Source organism: Coturnix japonica, chromosome 11 (assembly GCF_054131305.1).
Source record: "Coturnix japonica strain WE chromosome 11, WE-NBRP24, whole genome shotgun sequence".
NCBI lineage: Eukaryota > Metazoa > Chordata > Aves > Galliformes > Phasianidae > Coturnix > Coturnix japonica.
The window spans coordinates 10,931,949-10,953,895 of record NC_140673.1 but is presented as its reverse complement, the minus strand read 5'-3'; the positions used below and the strand labels follow the sequence as shown (position 1 = coordinate 10,953,895).

General features: G+C 39.8%; 1 long non-coding RNA gene across 1 annotated transcript in view; it reads right to left on the bottom strand.

Moving 5' to 3' along the window:
• The window catches only part of LOC107317179 (uncharacterized), an 87,508-nt gene extending 73,256 nt beyond the window's left edge, over positions 1 to 14,252 (bottom strand). The window contains exons 1-2 of the long non-coding RNA XR_014932660.1: positions 14,049 to 14,252; positions 13,861 to 13,935 (exon numbers count right to left, since the gene is read on the bottom strand). This is a non-coding gene — a long non-coding RNA (uncharacterized LOC107317179). The remainder of the gene's footprint in view (positions 1 to 13,860; positions 13,936 to 14,048) is intronic.
• Between the last annotated feature and the right edge of the window lie 7,695 nt (positions 14,253 to 21,947).

The following is a 21,947-nucleotide window of genomic DNA, read 5'->3' as shown; positions in this document are numbered from 1 at the left end:
ATCAAAGTGACTGTGGTATTTTCAAGCACTGTCAAATATATCATGCCAAGCACCCTTGCAATCACAGGTCCCTTCAGGAATTATGTTTGGCCTAATATTCACTAGACAAAGGAGAAAGGGTGCAACCTAAGAAAAATAACATTTTCCTGCATACTCTAATTAGACAACTGGATTACATGGGTAAGGCATTTCCCATTCAGAGGCTGCATCCTAACACAAGCACAACCAACATCTGCAAATGAAGCTTCAGTGGTGCTTATTTCTCTCTCAGTGGAACCATACATTTGATAAGTTGTCATGTAGCACTGGGTAACTACACAGATTTAAAGGATAGCCCTCTGTGTATGTATATATAGATCGCATACAAACATATATACTTTTTTAATATATGCTCTACAATGTAATTACATTACATTTAAATGCTCTATCACGTGTGTCCTATGCAGTATTCCTCAGCCCACACACCTGCAGAATTAATGAATTGATTACCAACAAGTATTCTATCCCCCAACCTCTTCCTTCTCTAAAACACCAAGATTAGTCTCATGTTACTTCAAGAGGGTGGCTTGGGTTTCCTGCAGCCAGCTACCTGACATGATGCTCTTGTTTCTTTCACATCCGTCCTCACAGACACTGGAACAGCTGCATTCCTACAGTTCTCCACTGTGCCACTATGCAGCTAAGAACAAAAACATTTGCATCCAATGTGATGAAGGGCTTCTGTGGCACTCACAAGAGCTCTATCAGAACAAGCCTTTAGAAGCTGCAAGAACACACATCCTATTTCCTATCCAAATAACTTGGTACCACCTGGCACAGAGAATACTTTTTATTTTTACTCTCTGCAATAGGGAACTAATTGAGAGCTGCCCAAATTTCCAGCAAATTAAAACTGAACAAGTACCAATGAACATCAATTATCAGGTTATCCTCCAAACAACATTCAGAACATGCTGAAAAGATAGGGAAGAGATGAGGCTGCAGGCCCTTCTCCACAGCTGTGTCCCTTTGGGGTTCATGTACTCTGCAGATTCTCAGGCTGCCTTTCTCACTGGGAAGGAAGTTAGCAAACTTGAATGTAAAAGCCAATGTAAGCTGTGATATAAGGCTCTGCTGGTAGAAAGGCCTGAAGTACAATGTGAAAGCACAGCTGAAAGATTGCATATCGTTAACATCAGAAGTGCCAATAACCAGAAATAACAAATCATCATTTTATTTGCCAAGTCCTGAAGAAAAATTGCATACATCTAATGACAGATTTCAACAGCTGCCCCTGGCTCCTATCAGTGGCAGACAGGTAAGTCAGATTTCCCAGAACATCCATCACTGGGGCTATTGCTACACATAGCACCAGCCAAGGCAAATAGGGTTTTCTCCCACACTCCTTGTCTGCAAACGGCAATTCCAGTTATCACCTCAGTAACAACAGGTGAGCAAATAAGAACAAGGTATTTAATTTTTCCTCAGAAGAAATAGTTACATGCTCTATGAAGGTATTTCCTTCTTATAACATCATCATCTGCTTTGCCTTTCCTTAGCAGGTGAAGGTGGTCAGCACAGAACTGTAATGTGACTTGCGTCAGAAAGGGGAAGAAGATAACTTGCTATTCAAAGTACAAAAAGCAGCTTTTCATGCACTTGCAGCTATTACCATTCACATGCTCTGGTAATAGCTCAAATGCTCTTCTCAACACTAGAAACATCACTGTTTCCTGCTAATCACTATCTGCCAAAAGTCCAATAAATGCTTAGCTTTTAGTCTCAGCACGTCAAGTCCTCAACTTGGAAAAACAAATATCAAAAGAATCATCTAGAAATCACTCATCTCCAAACCCTTGGTCATGCTTTTACTGTTTTGTCAGCATAAATGTATGTTTTCTATAGGTGCCACAAGTAATCTGTGACAACCTCTTTAGCACAAGACAGCTCTATGGGAGTGCCAGGCCCAAGCCAGCAGCCAAGTGGCTTCAGGGGTCAACTCTGAGGTGCTCACAGGGAACAATTGCAGGAGAGAGATGAAGAACAAATCTTCAAACACAGCTCCAGGATGCAAACATAGCAACAGTTTCACAGAACGATTACAACAGACCTGCTTTGGTTAATCATACTACCATAAAGGCTGGAGAATATCTAAGATCACTCAGCCCAAACATCAACTCATTGCTCCCATGTCCAATTGACTTCAATTTTGGCTGTATCAGTGTGGCAGTTACTTCCTAGCAACATGGTTAATGCTGAAAATGAAGTAAGCCTGCCTTGTCTTTGCACTTGTAGGTCACTAGATCAATTGTTCACCAACTTTCAAAACTAGATAGCCTTACACTTAAATTCTGAAGGACAGGAGAAATCCACCTCCGGTATCAGTTACCAAAGAAATAATACAACTTGCTTTTAAAAAAACAAACAAACAAACAAACAAAAACAATGAAAACAGTTGCTGAGATAATTGTGTTCTGTCTGGTAAACTTGCTAAGGTATAATATTATAACCACCTCAGGGAGCTTTCTGTTTTCAGCCACAGAAGTGACATCAAGAAAAAAAAAAGGAAATCTAGCAAACAGATTACCTAGTCTCTCAGCTGTAACAAAAGGGTCAACCAAAGAGTTCAGTGGTGAGCTAATGATTGCTGCAAGACTTTACCTGAACATGCTAATCGTTTTGCCTCTAGCAAGTTGGATTTACTGATGACTCTACAGCACTACAATGAACCTAATGGTCTAAATAATCTGGGCAATTATTATTAATATTTATTACAAGTTTTGAAGCATTCTTTTCGTTTCTGTATCTGTGCTGACTGCTGGCTATTTGAGCTATATAAAAAAAATAGCTTTCCTACCCAGCATCTAAAGATTTACAAGTGAAGTCAACCAACCAGAAAACATCTACTGCCTTTTGTATAAAGGTGCTAATCTACCCCACCTGCACTTCACAACAGCAAAAGAAAGATCAGTGCCAAGGACTGTCTGGCTCTACTTTATAGCAGCAGCTGAGAGGCTGGTTTGATAAAAGTACATCTCGTGACTCTGAGGCAGCGAGGCTTTAGCCATGATGTAAATTGAAAGGCTTTCTGGACACAGAGAACTTGACTGTCATATGTTTATATTATGGTAATGCATGCGGTTTTCTTGGAAAAAAATCTCTGAGCATTAGTGCTTTCTGCATTTGAGAACTCATGAAGTAGTAACAGAGCTGAAAAACCAGCAGGTAAGAAACTTAACCAGATATAGGGACATACTAAGTAGGTCATTTCAAAGCTAACACCTATTTATTTCCACGAAAACTACAACAGATATAAAAGTCACAAAAGCAATTCTTGATAGAGTAAGTTTTCAGCTTAAAAAACACTTTCAACACAGCTGAACACCACCACCAATAACTATGTATTGTTACAGTGATAAACAAGACCATGCTGCCCTTGTAAAAATGAGCAACAGTAGATGTGACCCACTGTTGGCACTACAAAACGCCATCCACTGCCGCGCTGCGCTCACACCCACTGTTTGGTCTCTACATTTCTGAAAAGCCCCTGTAGGTTTCTTGGCAAAACACAGCCCTAAAGAAAACAGTGCCACCTCTTCCTCTCCACCTTGCTCTTCACCATGGACCAACATGCAGCCAGCCATAACAAGTGCTTGAGAACATTCCCTCAAGATGTGACGTGTGCATGCAGCATGACTAAGCCTGTCTCCATAGGCACCAGAATTGCAAGGCAGTGGGATTCTCAGACCGTGCACCTTCTCTCCCCACTGCAACCAACAAGCTGAATGTTGCCCACACAGCCCAAAGGGGAACCTAAGCATAATTTCATACTTGTTGTAACCCATCAGTCACAGCGGCAGTTTAGATGCTGTTACATATGATTCTTGAGTTCCCACAGAAACAATATGGATTAAACCTCAACTATTTAGTATGATGTTCTTCTAAGCTATGCTACCACTCAAGAAATTATAGCTTCTATTTCAGTACAACTGAATGATTCTGTATTTTTATATTAGGAAGGCATTTAATACACACAGTCAAAAAAAAACCAAACTAATCAGACTTAATCATTTAGGTACACAGAAGCATTTAGAGAAGCAATCTGCACCAAATATAAATCAGAAACTTTCCAGACTTCTCTCATTACTTTCCGTTTGAAGAAAAAATACCATTTAAAAACCACAATTAAAATACAACTAGGAGGTTTCAGAAGACAAAATGATTTTAATTAGTATGCTGTTCCTGCAAGACCAGAAATAACAAGAGCTAAAAAAGAATGAAGAGAAACAAAAATATAAAAAGACTCTTGCTTCCCATTTTGTCTAACATCAAGCTTTCTAAAACCCTCGCAAACAATTTAAAGTCTACCAGATGTGGAGAGTGGAAGTTGTCTTCTCCTTCCCAACTTGCACTCCCCATTTACTGAAACAGTAAGACCTAAGACTGATCGTATTTGGTCCACATGTGTAATTGTATTCATGAAGTAATATGAATGTTTGTATGGGCAGTATTATAAAGGAGAGAATTTGGATCCCATGAAAAAGACCAGAATAGAAGCACAATATCCCTTTGCTTGCCAGTAAAGTCGCTTGTGATCAGTTTTCCATAGCATTATTTTTTTTTCTTTTATCTCTACTCTTTTGCTTTTTAGTCAAATAGATTAATTAATTGATGCACATAGATTTGATTGAGGTACAAAGCATACCTGCTTGTAGAGTTAAACCAGCCTTGTCCTAGAATCATAGAATTGTGTTAGGGACTCTCAAAGACCTTCTGGTTCAAACTCCCCCCCCCCCCCCCCCAATCAATCAGGTGCTCACAGACCCATCCAGCCTAACCTTGGATGTCTTCAGGGATGGGGCAACTCGCCACCTCTTTGGGCAGCCTCTGTCAGCACCTTACTGCCTTGACTGGAAAAAACTTTTTATATCCAATCTCCATCTTCTCTCCTTAAGTTTGGAGCCATTTCCCCTTGTCCTATCTCAAAGACACTGTGAAAGAGTCTGTCTCCTTCCTTCTTATAGCCCCTGAAGATACTCTCGGATGAGCCCAGAGCCTTCTCCTCTCTACGTTGAACACCTCTGGCTCTCAGGCTGTTCTTGTAAGCAGAGTCATTTCTGTGGTCTCCTCTCCATCTTGAAGGATGAAGCTGTTGCGCTCAGAGACACCGAGGAAACTAAAGCTGTTACTGTCTCCTGTCCAAAGAGCTCTATCAAGAATCAATTACACCATTATTTTTGTCATTTCAGCTCATCTACTTACAATCAACATAATTTTAAGTGTGAAGTAAAAGATCTGAAAAACAATTTACATCAACAAAATTCTGTGACAGTGAGTGATAAAGTTCACTGAAACTAAAAGCACAAAGCGTACCCTACTTAACTCCAGCACAACTGAAACGGCAGATGCAGCCACACAGAAACAATCCCAGAATAGATTCTCAGATAAGTGAAGAAACAAGAAGCTCCAAAGCGCAAGGGGAGAATGTGCCCATACTTGTTGCATGAGTTACGAAAAGAGGAAGAGAAACAAACAGAAAGCAGAGCTTTAAAGGCAAAGGGACAAAGGATGCAGCTATCAGGTAAAGTAGAACAACTTAAAGCACATAACATTTTATTCCTGTGTGAGTGCTGTGCTAATCCTGACCCATAAACGGGGTCGAACTGGAAAGGACAGAATCTGGGCAAGCAGGGCATAGCAAAAGAAGTTACTTATGGTGTAGAGAAGAGACTTTAAAAGGTATTCTCACAAACAAAGAGAATTTAAAGAACAACACAGATTTGTAAATTAAACCCCTTTACACATTTCCTTTCTGACCTCTTTAATGCTGCATTTACTTCAACTCACAGAGCAATTCCAGTCAGTCATTTCATGTTCAGTTGGAACCACTGCTTACCGCTCATCCAAAACACCCCATAGACAAAGGGAAACCAAAAACACAATGCACCCCATCATTTCTGTCATGTAACCATGTATGTTATGCTTTCCTCTGTTTCTGAATTCATGCTTTTAAAAGTAACTCTATTGCCAAGCATCATTTTGAAAGCCACCAAAGACATCTGAACAGCATTTTTCAATAGATTAAAGCAGCAAACACATTTGTCACAATAATTAAATCACGCTCCTAAATATAAACTAGACTCCAAAAACAGGCTCATCAACAACACTAAAAGCAATTATAGCCTTTCTGGTGTATATGAAGATTTATTTTTGTACATGTTTCTCAGTTTTCCTTTTCTTCTCTCATCTTTTGAGAAGGATCCCATTAAAATATATGTAAGTCTGACTTCCTTGTTTAACTCCAGAATATAGTTCTTAGGCATGTATACCACAGGTCCCTACAACTATACCACATCTGCTCGACCTGCTGTTGTAACTCCATTTCCCTGTTCAATACAGACTGTACCAGTCAGCCACTAATCTAATACACCAAAGCACTAAAGCAATTCTACCTATTGACAGATGATGTCAAAACACTCCTATAATTGCAGATTACATTGTTGAGAATGGGGATGTACAATAACCACTATTGGAGGATGGAAGGGTAAGTAGAACACCCACATGCTTCCTTTACCTTTCAAGTTCTAGAGAGTTTGAACAGGGAGCTGTTTGTTTTCTGCTTGGCTTTTTCTTTTATTCCCTTGGCCCCCATCTGGCCTCATTAAAGTCCCGATTAGTCCAGTTACATTGAGTATACTTGGTGCTGGTTGATGTACATTCCCCTCTAGTTTTGCTACATAAGATAAGTCAGCACTCACTCACCTACTGGACATAGTGGCTGTAGAGCTGGCCAGCCTCTTGGACAGCACAATAAAGTCAGTCAGTTACCACAGTAAACAGCGGTCAAACATCTTGAAACAGAACAGTAGATATAAGTCGTGTATTATCAGATGGCTGGTACGGGGTGTCTGGTCTCATTTATCCCATTTAGAACATTCTTCGGTGATACCTCATAACATCCCTAAGAAAGAGTTGGCACAGAGGACACTGAGCAAAATCTCTGCTTACCCCTCACTAAGAGAACTGGATAATTACTCTTTCTGCCCAAAATGCAGTACAATTATCAGCTACAAGAGCCAGTCTGCAACCAGCAGCTGTGGAAGTGGCATTCCAGCTCCCAGTCCTGAAACCTGCACAGCTGTTTTCATCAAACATAACTTATCTTTGACCTAATAGGCACGCTGCTTTCACCACACTAATCCAGTGTTCAGAACACCAAGCCATCACCCCAAAGAGAGACCCTGAATTTTATTCAGTAGCTTGCAGTCATCCCAGGAGTAACATGGAATGGTTGCTGTCACTCAACTTAGCCATTCTCTGTGCGGAAATAGTTTCACTTTCTTATATACAGGCTCTCTCTGTGGAAAGCAGAAAGTCTCAGGCAGAAGGCTGTGTTAATATTATAGGTATATTTGATGTCTGTGCTTTTAATTGAGGTATCAGGATTGTGTGGGATTCAGTTAATGAGCCAAGCTTGAAAAAAAATAACACATCCAAAGATACTCTTTGAATGCTTGTCTATATCCAATTCTTAGAACTTCTTATCTCACATTAATATGCCTGAAGTTCATTAAACTTTGACAGCTTTCTTATAGGAATTCCTCTTACCAGTGATAAGGGGCTCCTAAAAACTGAGAAGTTGCTTTTTTTCCTCCCCTTGGTCCAGATTAGAGTGGAAGGCTGCCAAAACTGCACTTGTCCTTGGCCTTGTCACAACCCAGTCCACACAAAGCAGCCTGAACAAGTTGTTAACAGCAAAATTCATATTTACCCCTCTTTGTGAAGACTTGCAGTTTGTTTAACAGGAGGAAGGTGACGTGGCTAATAGCTAACATAACCAAGAACTGCAATAGGTACATGCACACTGCAGAACACACAGTAGCCAATTGAGCAGCTCATGTTGTTCTAGCACATTAATAAATATTCATTAAGATGCGTCATTTGTGTTCCTTTTTTTAATGATTCTTGAAAAATGTTGCTATCATGTGAGGTGTAACTTATTCCTGCCTTACTACTACTGTACACAGCATGGCTCTGCTTCAGGTTTTTCCCACAGCTACCTGAATTCTGGAGACCAGCCAGCTGTTAGTCAGAAATGAATGAATTAGCACCAAGATAAACATATAACAAGAGGAAAAAATATGAACTTAAATAAGCCCAATAGGAGTATGGAAAGAAATGTCTAAATAACAAAGTAATGGAGTTCTATGCAAATAGGAATTGCAGTTCTTTCCCTCCATGAAGTACTGATAACAAAACATATACAGCAAGCAACAAAGAAAAAACATCCCACAGTGGCGAGCACAAGAAGTGAATTCAGGCTCCCTTATTTTGGGAAGGAAGCAGTGTGGAAGGGAGTTGTTCATAACTGGCATTCAAGTTCCCCAGATATTTAGGGCCTTCTTTATGAGCTTTCTCATTTAGATCACCAACCCTCTGAACAGTGTGTTTTGTTTTCCTTGTTCCCCCTCCTCCTTCTAGTTGTTACATGCATGACAACCATGCCCATTTCCACTAACAGGAAGCTGAACTGTGTTCCTAATGCAGGTATTCCAGCCCTTCTTTTCTAGTTGGTGATACTAGTTAGCCTTCAAGTTTAGCTATTACCTATACACTGCTTACAGAAATTAACAAGTTATTTTTTTTCCAAAGACTGTAGATACAAGTGTAAAATGCTTTAGTATTTTTGAATATTAACTACTCACTAAGCCCCTTATTCAATATCAATAAATATAAAACCCCACAACAATAATTCCTGAGAAATACCACTATTCTTACTCCAGTTAGAAGAGACAACTTGAACAACGCTGCACATGCCAGTGCAAGGCAAGATATATTCTACAAGGAAGCACTCAGCCCTAAGCTTTGGTGAGGATCCAGGAAGCACAAGTCTTCACAAATAGGGTTCTTGAAAGGGTTTTGCAGAGGCAGACCTTTTCTTCTCAGATGTTATACTTCTTTTCTACAATGTACTGAACCATTTACAAGACTCTGCACCATCATAGTTTCTCAGTAATGATTTAAAGACAGGTATCTAAGTCTTGCTTTGTACCCATTAGAGAGGTTTCACTTTAGCAGCAGTTTTTCCCATCAAACCACTCCCACCCAAAAAGTCATCAGTTCGGAAAATTTTGCACAATCAATTGCTCTTGCACTGCTTACAGGAAAAGGGAGCAGAATACAGATGTGCCAGTAAAATTCAGAGCACTTGTAATAAATCTCTCCACTCACCGCTGGGATTTGCATCAACAGGTAGGTTGGACAACGCTATTTCTAGTGCATAGCATGCACTTTTTCTTCTAATGTTCTACTCACACAAAGCCACATAAACCACTTCTTCCATCCCTTTGCACCCTCCCCTCTCCATGTGCTCAAGCAATCCAGAATATTGAGGAGACTGTGTAATTAGAGATGCTGTTCCTCATGAAGATGTCCAAAGAGTGAAATTTTGCACATGGAGTTCTCAAGGGGTGCTTGACAGCACTTAGAGACGTTCCAATACCACAGGTTTGGAAAGCGGTATTTGACCAGAAGTTTAACAGGAATAAAACACAGAAGTGTAATGACTCTGGTGTAAGCTGGAATAAATTTCTAATGAGTAAGAGGAACAGATCTGCAGAGTAAGAATAGGTCAGAACTAGTTGGCAGCTTCTCAAGATAGACTATTCTATAGAGTGTTCCAGGAATATTACCAAATAACTTAAGAGTACTGGGCAACTCATTGTGCTGGTGACAGAATAATTAGCTTAAAGGAAACAAACCAAGAAAACCAGACATTTCCCTGTTCTAATACTGCTGAAACACCTAACAACCTAACTAAATTTTCAAATGGCAATATTCCCTTAAACTAAGTTGAAATTGCATAGCACCAACTCTGTAATCTAAGGAAGAGAATGTGGTTACTACAATTCTGATGTTTCAATTAATTTTTTATAGCCCACTGGTCCCACAACTGTGGTCTATCAGTAACAGATCAGAAAAATAACCCAAGACCCAGCTCATCCAGCAGTGTTAGCAACAGAAATAAACTAGTGTTTATGAAACATGTTTGTGTTTCACTTCCAGTCAAAAATATAACTTGAAACACAGCATTTTCAAAATCATGCCTTGCTCAAGGCACTGGCTGAGGCTCTCCCTGCTTGCTTTTAGCTGCATGTTTTCTCGGGCTCACGTAAAGGTCCCTGCGAGTCCCCCACTGCACCCTCACTTTCTGATAGAGATGAGCACAGCGATCACTGTGCCAGTGTCAGAAAGCACATGCTTTCTGGCTTGACTCACAGAGCACAATTAAGAACATTATTCAAGTGTTAATGAAGACATCACCGGTGTTTAATTGAAGGTGAGAACAAGCCAGGAATGACAACCATCAGTTTTGTGTTTCTCAAGAGAGGTACCATAGGCTACAAGGTCCTACAGTGGCTCATTCAAATCCAGATTTCCTATACAGATACACAGTGCTTGGAGCCAGGGCAGCTGAAGTGTTCAGCTGAGTAGAAACTTACTTTGGGAAAGAGTGAAAACTCACAACTAAAAGCCATGCGGATTTTTCCTCGAGTTTATGGAGAAGTTAAGGCAAAAGGAATGGAAAGACATAGAAAAAAAAATCAAACTTCTGTTTTGTTTTAGAAGTTTATTAGTAGGTCTGTAGGGCAAAAAAGCCCAGTTCACCAACTGCATCTCTAACTGTAGTAAACCTCAAGGTCACATTTACCACAAATAAAATATTATGTTATTTATCATACAGATCTGCTGAATGTCATTATGTCCCTTCTCACACCATCAAGAGTTTCCATGAAAATAAAAGTGATAGGCTAAGCAGAAAAAATAAGTGCCATTACTACATAGATCTATCATACTTGTTTGGAAATGGATCCAGCAACACAGATAAATTTAGACACATAACTGAAGAGAACGTCATCCTCATGTTTAAGCGCAGAAGAAACAGACAGGCAAGAACAAGAATCATCTGCCAAACTCCTAGATGAGATGTAAAGATTACCCTAGTCATTTCCTCATTGCATACAGCACTGTGCTGTTCTTTATCAGATGAGCCAAAACTCAGTTCAAGAGCAACTGACTGCAATTAATTTATATCAAGAACAAGCTTAACATTTCCAGGGAATCCTACATGGGCTACAGAACTTGAAAGAGAAAAGCCAGTAAGGCAAGTGACATGGGCAACACCTACTTACCTCTCTAATTGGAACCAGAAATTAGAAGGGTTACTTACTGTGCAAACAAAGAATTAAAGCAAACAGTGCTGCTTCTGGCAGCTAGGAGAAAAGGGTGCCCCCCGCAGTCTTTGTTTGTTTAAATATATTGCTCCGTTTATTCATTTTTCTGTCTTTCAATAGAACCGTAGATGTCCCCAGTCAATGGGGCACACTTCCTCCAGTATTCTTGGAAAGAGCTCCACACATTCAGAGAACCTCTTTGTATCACAAACAGGTGCTCAGTGGTGCCTTCAGAAAACCACACCTCCAACCTCTCTCAGGTTTTGTGTACATAATTGTTTCCCTACCTTGAAGCTACAGGAGAAAGAGTGCAGCCAGCAAGTAGTTCCACATAGCCTTAGTCCTGATAAGTAAAGCTGAACCAACTTCAGACCACTTGCAGATCTGGCTGCATTTAAAACATACAAAAGAACCATATGCACACATCATGCACACAGCTTCCTGCAGCTTCACAACTACAGCAACATACCAATGTAGCTTTGCTGTCTTTCTATGCCAGAAGTAGGAAACATTTCAGAACAGACTGTTCACATTTGCTTGCAGATTTATAACTGGAACATAAATTCTCAGCAGCACTTACTGCTGCTCTGTTTTTCTTTCTCAGATATTATCTCCTGTGACATAATTGCAATACATCAAAATGTGTCATTACGTGAAACCTCAGCCAGCAGATAGAGAGCAAAATTGCTTCAAGAAAGGTGAGGAAGGAGAACGATTCATTAAACTCAGGTGGATTTCTGTGACGTGCAAGGAATATGTAGTACTTTTTTTGTATCTTTTTCCAACATAAAAGTCACTCCTACACTGACTTTCTATGATTGTTTTCCAAAAGATGGAAATAAAAAAAATACACAATAATTAGCATTTTTAGTGGTGATTTTTCTTTACTGCAAACTTCCAATATTACATCCTACTGACCTTTCTGACTCATTAATTTGTGAGAGGCTTTAAGAACCCTGTTTTTTATTAAGAAAGGACCTATGTTCTCTTTTCCTTCTCCCCACAAAAAACATCATACAAGGAAAAAGTGAAGGAAACAAAAACAATCAGCTGGTGTTTGTATCAAACATCGCTTGTATAAATGCAGTTTTCAAGTAAAACTGACTTGAATGGAGAAAAGAACACATAGTAATGCTTAAGATAATCAAAACTGGGTAACAGGGCTGCAAATATAAAGAACAGGTACATCAAAGGCATTTTTCTACTTTTGAGCTCTAAAAGCATTCTTCATGAAGGTACACATAACTATGTTATAAAAGTAGCTGCAGAAGTACCAGATTATGCAACAAAATAAACCTATTCCCTTTTGTTGCATTTTACATCATCAGTAACAAAATAAAAACCATCCTTAATTCATGCTACAAGGGATACGTTGTATTTCACATGTTGAACATCACCTCATGCACAACATTATGTTATCAAAATGCTACAGCTCTTAAATGAGGCCCTCCCAGGCTCAGGGTTGGATTTCAAAAGTGAATTACATAAAAACTAGCAAAGCAAGAGACTTGTGCCCAAGTGTTACCATTATTTCTGGTGTAGTCCAAGGAAAAAGTTCCAGCGACACAAGGTATTGCATAAAGAAGCAGCCAGTGCAGATCACTAAGAGCCAGGAGAGCAAAGGAGAAGCCTGTTGGAGCGGACAGGGTAAAGCATAGCAGCACTACTCTTTGACTAATATCCCTCGGCACAGAGCACAGCAGGTAGCAAATGTAGACCTCTGCTACAATCTTTTCTCAGACACAACACAAAGATGGGCTTAAAACAATGAGAACAGAAGAGTGTAATGCTGGGAAATGCTGCTATTCAGACCTTAAGCACCAGCTCCATGAGCCCTACTGAGCTACTAGCTTTAATAAATTACTGAGCAAGGAGTACATTCTGTCCTCCTTGCAGCAGTCTAAATTTAAACTCTTGCTCCCCAAGTGTATTTCTTACCAGTTATGGGAACTATTATAATCAAATCCTTATCAAAGATAATACAAATTTCAAAGAGGAAGCAGAACTGATAAGAGACAACTACTGCGTATTCTGGCCTGATATACCTTATCCTCAAAATGAACTTATGGATCACCCTTAGGGTGCTCTGCAAGAAGCAAGCTTGCTTCACTCATAACCAAATCAGATACAAGTTAGTGCCTATTCTTCAAGATGCTCAACAGCTGTACAAAAAAAAAAAAAAAAAACAAAAAAAAAACCAAAAAAAAACCAACTGGAATAAGGCTGCTGGCCTTGCACACAACACTAACACACCAAACCCCAAACAAATATAGTAATGTTCCCTCCCTACAGCTTGGCATATGTGCAGAACCAGGTCACTTCCACCTCAGCCCACTCCTGAGGAAACACTGCTTCCAGGTACTGTGATACTTGGAATAGTATTAGAGCATCCACTCAGACTTTGCTGCCTTAAATTTTGTCTTCTGAGCAGAGCTTACAACCTTCATTTTAAAACACAGCTACCATTACTGGTAAAGGAAGTGACATTTATCCAGGACACAGAAAACTCACAATCTGCATTTCCCTCTCTGTGAAGTTTTGCAAGACCAAACCCGAGGAAGCTTCTGATAAAATCTGACCAAATATAGTTCATTAAACTCAATTATTTCAGACTATGGTTCTCCACATTGAATCCAACTGCACTTACCTGTAAGACAACATCCAATCATCTGTACTGGAGAAGTTTACTACAGGAACTGCCTTAGCCTCAGTTGCACATATCCTGTTAGGGAATTAAATGGGTAATTCAGAATAGCTCTTACTGCCTGTATGGTGACAATAAAGGAAAGACAATAGCTATACATACCCAAAAGGTTATTTATAGAAAAAACTCACCCATACAGAAGCCTTCAGTCTGCTGGGAACCACTAAGGCAATCTCCACCAAGGAGCAATCTCCAAGAGATGCTGCCTTAGCGGTGGTCAGCCCTTAAAAGAGGTCTAGAGGAGATGGAGTCAAGCTCCACCCCTTCTGGGAGCACAGCTTAATTACTCTCACCTGTGCTCCCACAGCTGACCAACACTTGCCTCAGCTGATTAATCAAAGCTTCAGGCTGTGATTACCAATTTCCCATACACTGCCTAAATTACTCAGCTATATATCTTACATAAATACACTCTACAAAAACTCACCATGTTAAAACTTAAAAAACACCTCCTTTCTTCTGAATACATCATCTTCCCCAGCACGAAGCCTCTGGAAACTTCAGCCTTTCTATACAATTGCAGTTACTTGCTCAAATACCAGCTTCTGCATCACCTGTTTACCATTTAGGGCAACTTCAAACCAATAGGAATTCAAGATGGTAATCAGCAGCAGCTGCCACAAGAGTTGTTAGGCTCTCACTGCAGTGAGGCAGGAATTACCAGCACTTTCAAGTTAGGCCATCCTGACTCGAATACCCCAGAGGGCTAATTTTAGATGTGATCATTTTCCTCTAAAAATATGGCATATTTTTCCTGTTATTTCTTCTCAATAATGTTCTCTGATGCGTCCTTTGCTCTACTCTGAAGCATTGCATTTCATTAGGAGTAGATATTCTCAGCACACAAAGAAAACATTGTGTGGAACATGAATTTGCAAGACTTCTTGACATTTGCACCATAATCAGAAAACAAGATAAACCTGAAACAGCCATTCCAGTGCAGATTTCTAACAGAAAGACCATTCTTTGCTGATACTCTGTTTCCCTGGGAGAACTATCCGCCATTAAACAACAATCGTCTCTACATCCCTGTTGCATGGACCTATAGTCAACGCTGGGAAAAGCAGAAAAAGCATTTGGGTCTGCTAATTAATTTAGCATGGATCTACAGAAAAGATGGACTGTTGTGGAATCCTGCCTCAGGTCCTTCTGAGTTCAGAAGAAATAAGAGGGACAGATTAAAATATGTCCATCTGAGCCTGTCCTTACTTGCTTTTTCTTTTAACAGAGGTGTATCACTGGACAGCAATTACTGTTACCCTTTGGAAAAGCTGCCAATGGCTTTTACACTGCACTTCAGGAGGCCTGTGCCAAATTTCTCCAAAAAGCAGGTGCCAAAAGTTAGATCTTTGTGCTTATGTACAGAGTGATGCGACCTGCATGTGATTATCTCCATGATATTTAGTTCAGAAGTCTGAATCACACGGTTTTAATTAGCTATTCGGTCACTCTGCCCTCTCTAAAATTCCAGCCATTTATTTGCACAGAGCTCAGGACTGGGAGGAAAAGCAAAAACTATAAACCTCCCCAGACTAATAATAGATTCCTAACATCATAAGGTATCATAAAAAACAGTTTCACCAGGAGAAGCTCATTGCTGAAGACTGGAATGGCCTGCCCAGGGAAGTGGTGGAGTCGCCGTCCCTGGCAGCGTTCAAGAGGCATCTGGATGAGGAGCTACAACATATGGTTTAGTGGCTTGTGGTAGCAATGGTAATGGGGGGATGGTTGGACCAGATGATCCTGTAGATCCTTTCCAATCTTGTGATTTTATGAATGTAGCATATGAACAACTATTGTGGACAAAGCTAGGTGTTCATCCTGGTTGGTAGTGGGGTGATTTTAAAGAACTACTGTGCTTTCCTCTTTAAAAGTGGCTGCTGCAATGTGTCTGGCCAAAGACTAGTAACATTTTGTCAAAAAGTGTGTGTTAACTTTCAGCAACTGTGGCAAATCCTTAATATCTGTTTAGAGAAAGAGGATGGAACAAAAAGCGCATCTGATGCCTGTGCAAATATTTTCTTTCCAAATCTCATTACTCATTAAGAAACACTTTGTCGACTGAGTTCTGGCATCAAAGGGGGAAACAGCATGAAATACAACAGAACAGAAGATAAGACAATTTTTTTGGTAAATTTCGTGGTTTGGTACATTCAGTTTGTACTGTACTTTTTCCAGATTTATTGCAGTTTCAGATCAGCTCAATGTATTATACACAGAGGAGTGATCTTGCATAGTGTGGGCTGTCCAAGCCTTGGGTGATGGTCTAGCGCAATTCTGTATGCCTTTTCCTGCTACATCAGTTCAGTCTTCAGTAGCATTTGGTGAGGTTTGCTAAGGCTGCACCTATTCCTAAAGTTTTCTTTTAGGAGGAAAAAAAAAAAAACCCACTGCTTTTCAGGAGCCCATGATTCCTTACAGCCCTGGTCTTACAATCTTATTTAAGCATGATGTAGTGAACGCTGGCTTTAAATAGAAGCATTGTAAATTAACAGCTTAATCCTCAAAGGAACTGCTTGCCAAATTTAGCACTCCACAGCTTGCCTCCAGTTTCCTATTCTCCTCTAAACATACACAGAATGACAATAAGAAGTCATGGCATCCTGCAAGCCCCATTATACCCAACATCTGCTTCCTGACTCTCTCAGAGGCTCTTTTCCACAGCTCTCCCTCCCATATTTCTCTTTAACCATTATTCTGTTTTGCAGTTGTGTCTGAAATGTGATTACCTCCGATTTTTACCCTTTTCTTATTAGGGAAAGGCGTCATCTATACCCAACTACCTACTCTCTTCTTTTGAGATTTCATTGTAGGAAAAATTCAGTTAGTAATGAATCAAGAATCGACACCCCACACTATCGAGACAAGTTTTAGTTTGTCTTTCTGTAATATTCTGTTAGTCTTGACAGATCAATAGGTCTCAGGTGCTGGCACTCCTCGCAGCTGGGCAAGGCAGAAATCGCTGTAGCCAACTGAAGAAGGAAGTCCCCGTTCTTCAGCTAGTTCCCACTTAATTAATCACAACTGCTTCTGTAGTGGCACTGCGGTAGTGCCATGGTTTAGTCACAGGTTTGCTAGGAAAGCTGGTGGTAAGTCAACATTCCTGCTAAAGGAAGTTGCTGCAAACCCCGTTTCCTTCTATGAAAGACTTTTGGCCTCATTCTGATGAACTGAGGATTAAATATTTTGGTCAATAATATATTTATACGAAAAGTAATATGAATTCTTAGGTAAAGTTTACCTGGAAATGTGTCTAATGGTTACACTGTGACTAGTGCGGTGAAGTCAGGAAACCACAAACAAGAAAAAAATATTGTATGAGTTACACAGGGCTCTGACTCATTCTTTTAAAGGTAAAGGTAAGCATATTTCTTTTCTGTTTCCATGAATAATAGAACTACAGTTAGACAACAATAACAGCCTGTAGCAAGGCTGTAATAAGATAGTCTTCCAGCATAAGTTCATTACAGTCATCTAAAGTAGCTGTGAATGGTTGTTCATTAGGGAATCAACCCACAAGCATTAAGGCAATGTTCCTCCTAAGGGAGAGTTGGCAACCCACAGTAATTTCCCTGGAGAGATGTTTTGGCAAGAGGGTCACCTTGGCAGAGCCTGAAGGCTCCTCTCCAGCACAGGGAGATGCTGCCAGGACAGGCGAGGGGCTTCTAACTGCAGGCTTTCGGCTGTACCTCAATTTTGATTTCTCCAGTGAGAAGAAATAACACTTCTGACTGCCTAGAACACTCATTCCTATCCTTCTCCACATTGTTAATTCATAGAACTTTTTAAATGGCTGAAGCTGGAATATTAACAGTTGTACAAATTTTCTCAAGCCAGAGAAAAGATGGAGTGATGCCCATATCAGGAGCAACTGAAGAATTGTAGGGTCTGTGGGGGGACCTCTAGAGTTGACCTAGCCTAATCCCCCAGCTAAAGCAAGTTCCCTACAGCAGGTCGCACAGGAAAGCATCCAGGTGAGCTTTGAGCATCCCTAGAGAAGGAGACTCCACCTCCTCTGTGGGCAGCCTGTTCCAGGGCTTCATCATTTTCAAAGTAAAGAAGTCGTTTTTCCTGCTCATACAGAACTTGCAGCGTTCCTTGAATCTGATTTCTGCTTTTGAATTTCTGAGCTCTCACACAGAACTTAGGTATTTGTGTTCATCAAAACAGCCAGTTCATATCCAAGGGGCTTTTCATGTTTGTTTGGTTTGTTTCATATGTTGGGAAGACCTCTCTGACTTTGAACTTAGAGCTATGTGAAAAAAACAAGTCACTTCCTTTTAATAATTCTTCTTTTGCTTTCCTTGTTTACGGATAAACTGTACAGAGCTTCAGTGGAATCATCTAATTTATCTGGTGAATGTGATCGTTTTGTGCAAAAGTAAATTAACTTACCATCTTAAATAGCTGACTGGAGAAGAAACTAAGATAAACATTGCACTTCATTTTCAAAGTTAATCCAGTATAAGAGAGCTGTTATTCACATTATACCCCTCTGAAGAAGACTTTTTATAAACTCTCTTCCATCTAGTCCTGAGAAGAAGATAAGATTCAGGCTGTGGAATGCCTCCTTTAGTTCTGCCATGAAAGAAATGGAAAGAAGACAACAGACATCAACTTTTGAGAAGTGAGATCCCTCCTCTCAAGACTGGCTAAAGCTGATGTTAGGAAAAGGCCCCTCTAGACCTGTTAAGAAAACTTAGCACTAATCCTTCTAATTCTATGTGGGACAGCTGTGCTATGGACACGTTTTGTTGTTAGCATCCAATGCACAGAGAAGAAAAATAGCACATGACAGTAATAATGAGTTTCTGAACTTTCAGCAACATCACAGCATCCATTTACAGTAAGCAAACCAAAACTCTAACATCTATGCTACCAAATATACAATCAAGAGAAACCAAGTGATACAGATAATATATTTACATTCTAACAGATAATCACAGCAAATAATAACTGTGATGATTTACCTCTTTCCTCATTGAAATTAGTAAGCAAAAAGCCCAGAGCACTGAGCATATTCTTTTGGCCTGGTTTCAAGTTGTTCCTTTAACAATTTATCTCTAGTAAAGAATAAAAAAAAAAAATAAAATAAATGGAAATCCAGATATGGAGTTTATCTTATCCTGATACAAAAATTCTCTCATTGCTAGAGAGAGCTTGGAGAGACATCAGCAACTCCATTGCAAGGTTAGAGAATGAATAACTTGCAGTTCATTCTTAGAATGTATTTGGAGAAAAAGAAGGTAGTTCAGCACTCCAAACAAACTTGCAAGAAGAAACTTTGCTATAAAAGCTGCCTTGGCAGTTACTCTTTCTATTCTATTTTAGCTCTGGTCACGAGATGGTTGTTTCTTTGGGAATTGCACTGCAAGAGACAGGATCGTATAATAGAAGAAGACTTCAAAGACTTTAAATACTATTTTTTGAAGTTTATTTTCCACTTTTTCAAAATGAGATCGGAGTATTTTAAGATCTTCCTGTACTGAAAATGCTTATCTCTCCTTTGATTTTGGCATGCATGTAAGCAAAATAATACTAATGCATTCTCCACAGTACCTTCTAAAAATGTCAGATGTAAGCTTGTGCCTCTCCTGTCCCTTCCCAGGGACCAAAGGAACGTGAGAACTTGAGAACTGGAAATGATGCTGAAGAAATGGATTGTTAATATTTTTAACAAACAACTACAGTCCAAACTTGCTGTGCCCTGTGGATAATAATGCATACCAGTACTAAAACTAAGCCTCCATCACTGAGAGTTGATGGCAGGCCTCACTACAATCACCAACTGAACACAAAGGCATTCGGTAACATGCATTTTGAAATGTATGCTCCATCCTGACTGCCATATTCAGGTTGCATGGACAGCACATATAATCCTTGTAGAAAAACATTCATAATTTATTGGACTCTGCTATTCCAGCTTTTCGGCCATGCAAAGACCAGCAAAAATATTTACAGAACCTAGCATTAACTCCAGCCCTTTTTACCAACTACAGTTCAGATAAATCTTCATTAACACATCCTACTATTGCAATTTTGCTGGCCAGCAGTGATTCACTTAAAAATTACTATCAGCTGTCCTTTTCTGATTCCTAATCTTAATTCCAGCACCACACTGACAGCCTCTCATTGAATGTCTGCGTAGCACTGCACCAAGATTCCTGCCACAACATTTCTCATGTGTTGCTTTATTGTTGGGAACAAGACTGTTATCTTACACAAGGCCAAAAAAATGGCACAAATAATCTGGAAAGAACAGACTTCTTTGTGTAAAGATTAAAACCTGGCTATCTTGCAAGTGTTCTAGACTGTTCTGAGTGTATTTTGTAAGTGCAACATAAAAAAAATATACTGCGTTGTATGCATCCTTGGTGGAATCCACCAGTCAGAAATAAGGGAAGACTTGTGTTTTCTACTGGTGAAATGAAGGAATAACTTGTTTCTCTGGTGTCTATATGTTCATGATTAAATGGACATGTTTCACAAGACAAGGAAGTTGTTTTAAACATCTTGTTTCATCTATCTGCATTAAGCTTTTTTTTAAAGAGCAAAACAAAACAATTACAGAGTCCTGAGTAAAACAAGAAAGACAGTGTTTCAGATGCAGATCAAATGCTGTGCTGTGGGACCATCTCCAGTCTTTCAACCCAACGCTGTTCTTCCCTTAACAATTATTCAAACCAACTCCATTCTTACACCACCAACAATCATGACAGAGGGGCCATTTGATCCATAAGATATATATGTTGCAAGTAAAAGTAAATCTTCTTTATAGCTTCACCTTCTGTTATGGCCTGGATTTTGACCAGAAAGAAACAAAAAGTGGTTTTGTTTCCTTTGGTTACCCAGAAGCCATACAAGGTCTAAACTCAGCATATGCAGAGCACATAGAGGAACAATAGCAAGCCTGCACCCTACAGAAGTAAATCACCATTTGCTCAGTTTAGCTCCAAAGTGAAGACACATCACTCCACATCCCTTTTAAGGATGCACAAGTGGTAAGGCTGAAGAACAGCGGGCCTCTGCCAGCAGGAACATCTGGGAGTTATAGAGACTGAATGGCTAATGTTTAAAGTCACTAATGGTTGTTCCTTCTCATAGCATAAACATCATTCTGTAAACATATTGGTCTCTTTGGCAAGAATTAATTGTCTAGCAATAGCCCTATTTTTCTCATTCCTGTCTTCCTTCCTTATTAGTACAGTAGTTTTTGCATAGAAAAGACAAAGATGAATACAGATTTCCCAGCATTGCAGTCAGTTTGCCCTTATGCTTTGATAAACAATCCTAAGTGTTTTCTCTGTTTCTCCTTGAGGTGATACCTCGTGTCTCAGCTTCCAGCTGACATTGCTGACTGGAATACGACTTGCTGAGCTCAACAGTTCTTACTTCCTTGTATGCTGCAAAGTCTTGACATCCATTAGACACAAACATAAATTACCAGACACCAAATAAATCTGTCTGATGGAGCAAATATTCACCTCAGAACCAAAAAAACAACAGTCATGCACATAACTGAAATAAAGAAGTGTTTTCTAATGGAGAGAATAGCCCCATTGTTTGTTCCTTCTTTGGCATTCCCTTTATACATTCATGGTTGCAAAGCCACCAAAATAGCTCATGCAGTATTCCTGGTTAATGAACCACCAGGCTGCTAACACAAAATTGTCCAGGAATACAAAAAACCACTAAGAAAGAATAATTCTATGACTGTTAAAAAAAAACATCTCACCTCTTTTCTGGCCGCTAATAAATTTTGATGCATGTGAAAATATCTCAGCATCCTTTGTGCCACAAGACCCATTCTGTAAACATGTTAAGGAAGAAGCTTATTGCATTCCATTTGACAGCTTTTCAGACTAAGGGAAAAGACGGTCCTCCATCAACTGAAAAGAATACGGTTGGGGTTTATGTGTCTCACACGTGGGAGAGCTCAGTGAGCCGGGCGCCCACACCAGCCATGAAGCCCTGCAAATCCATCAGAGGAAGAGACAAAGGGCTCAGTTCTATGCCATCCACCTGGCAGA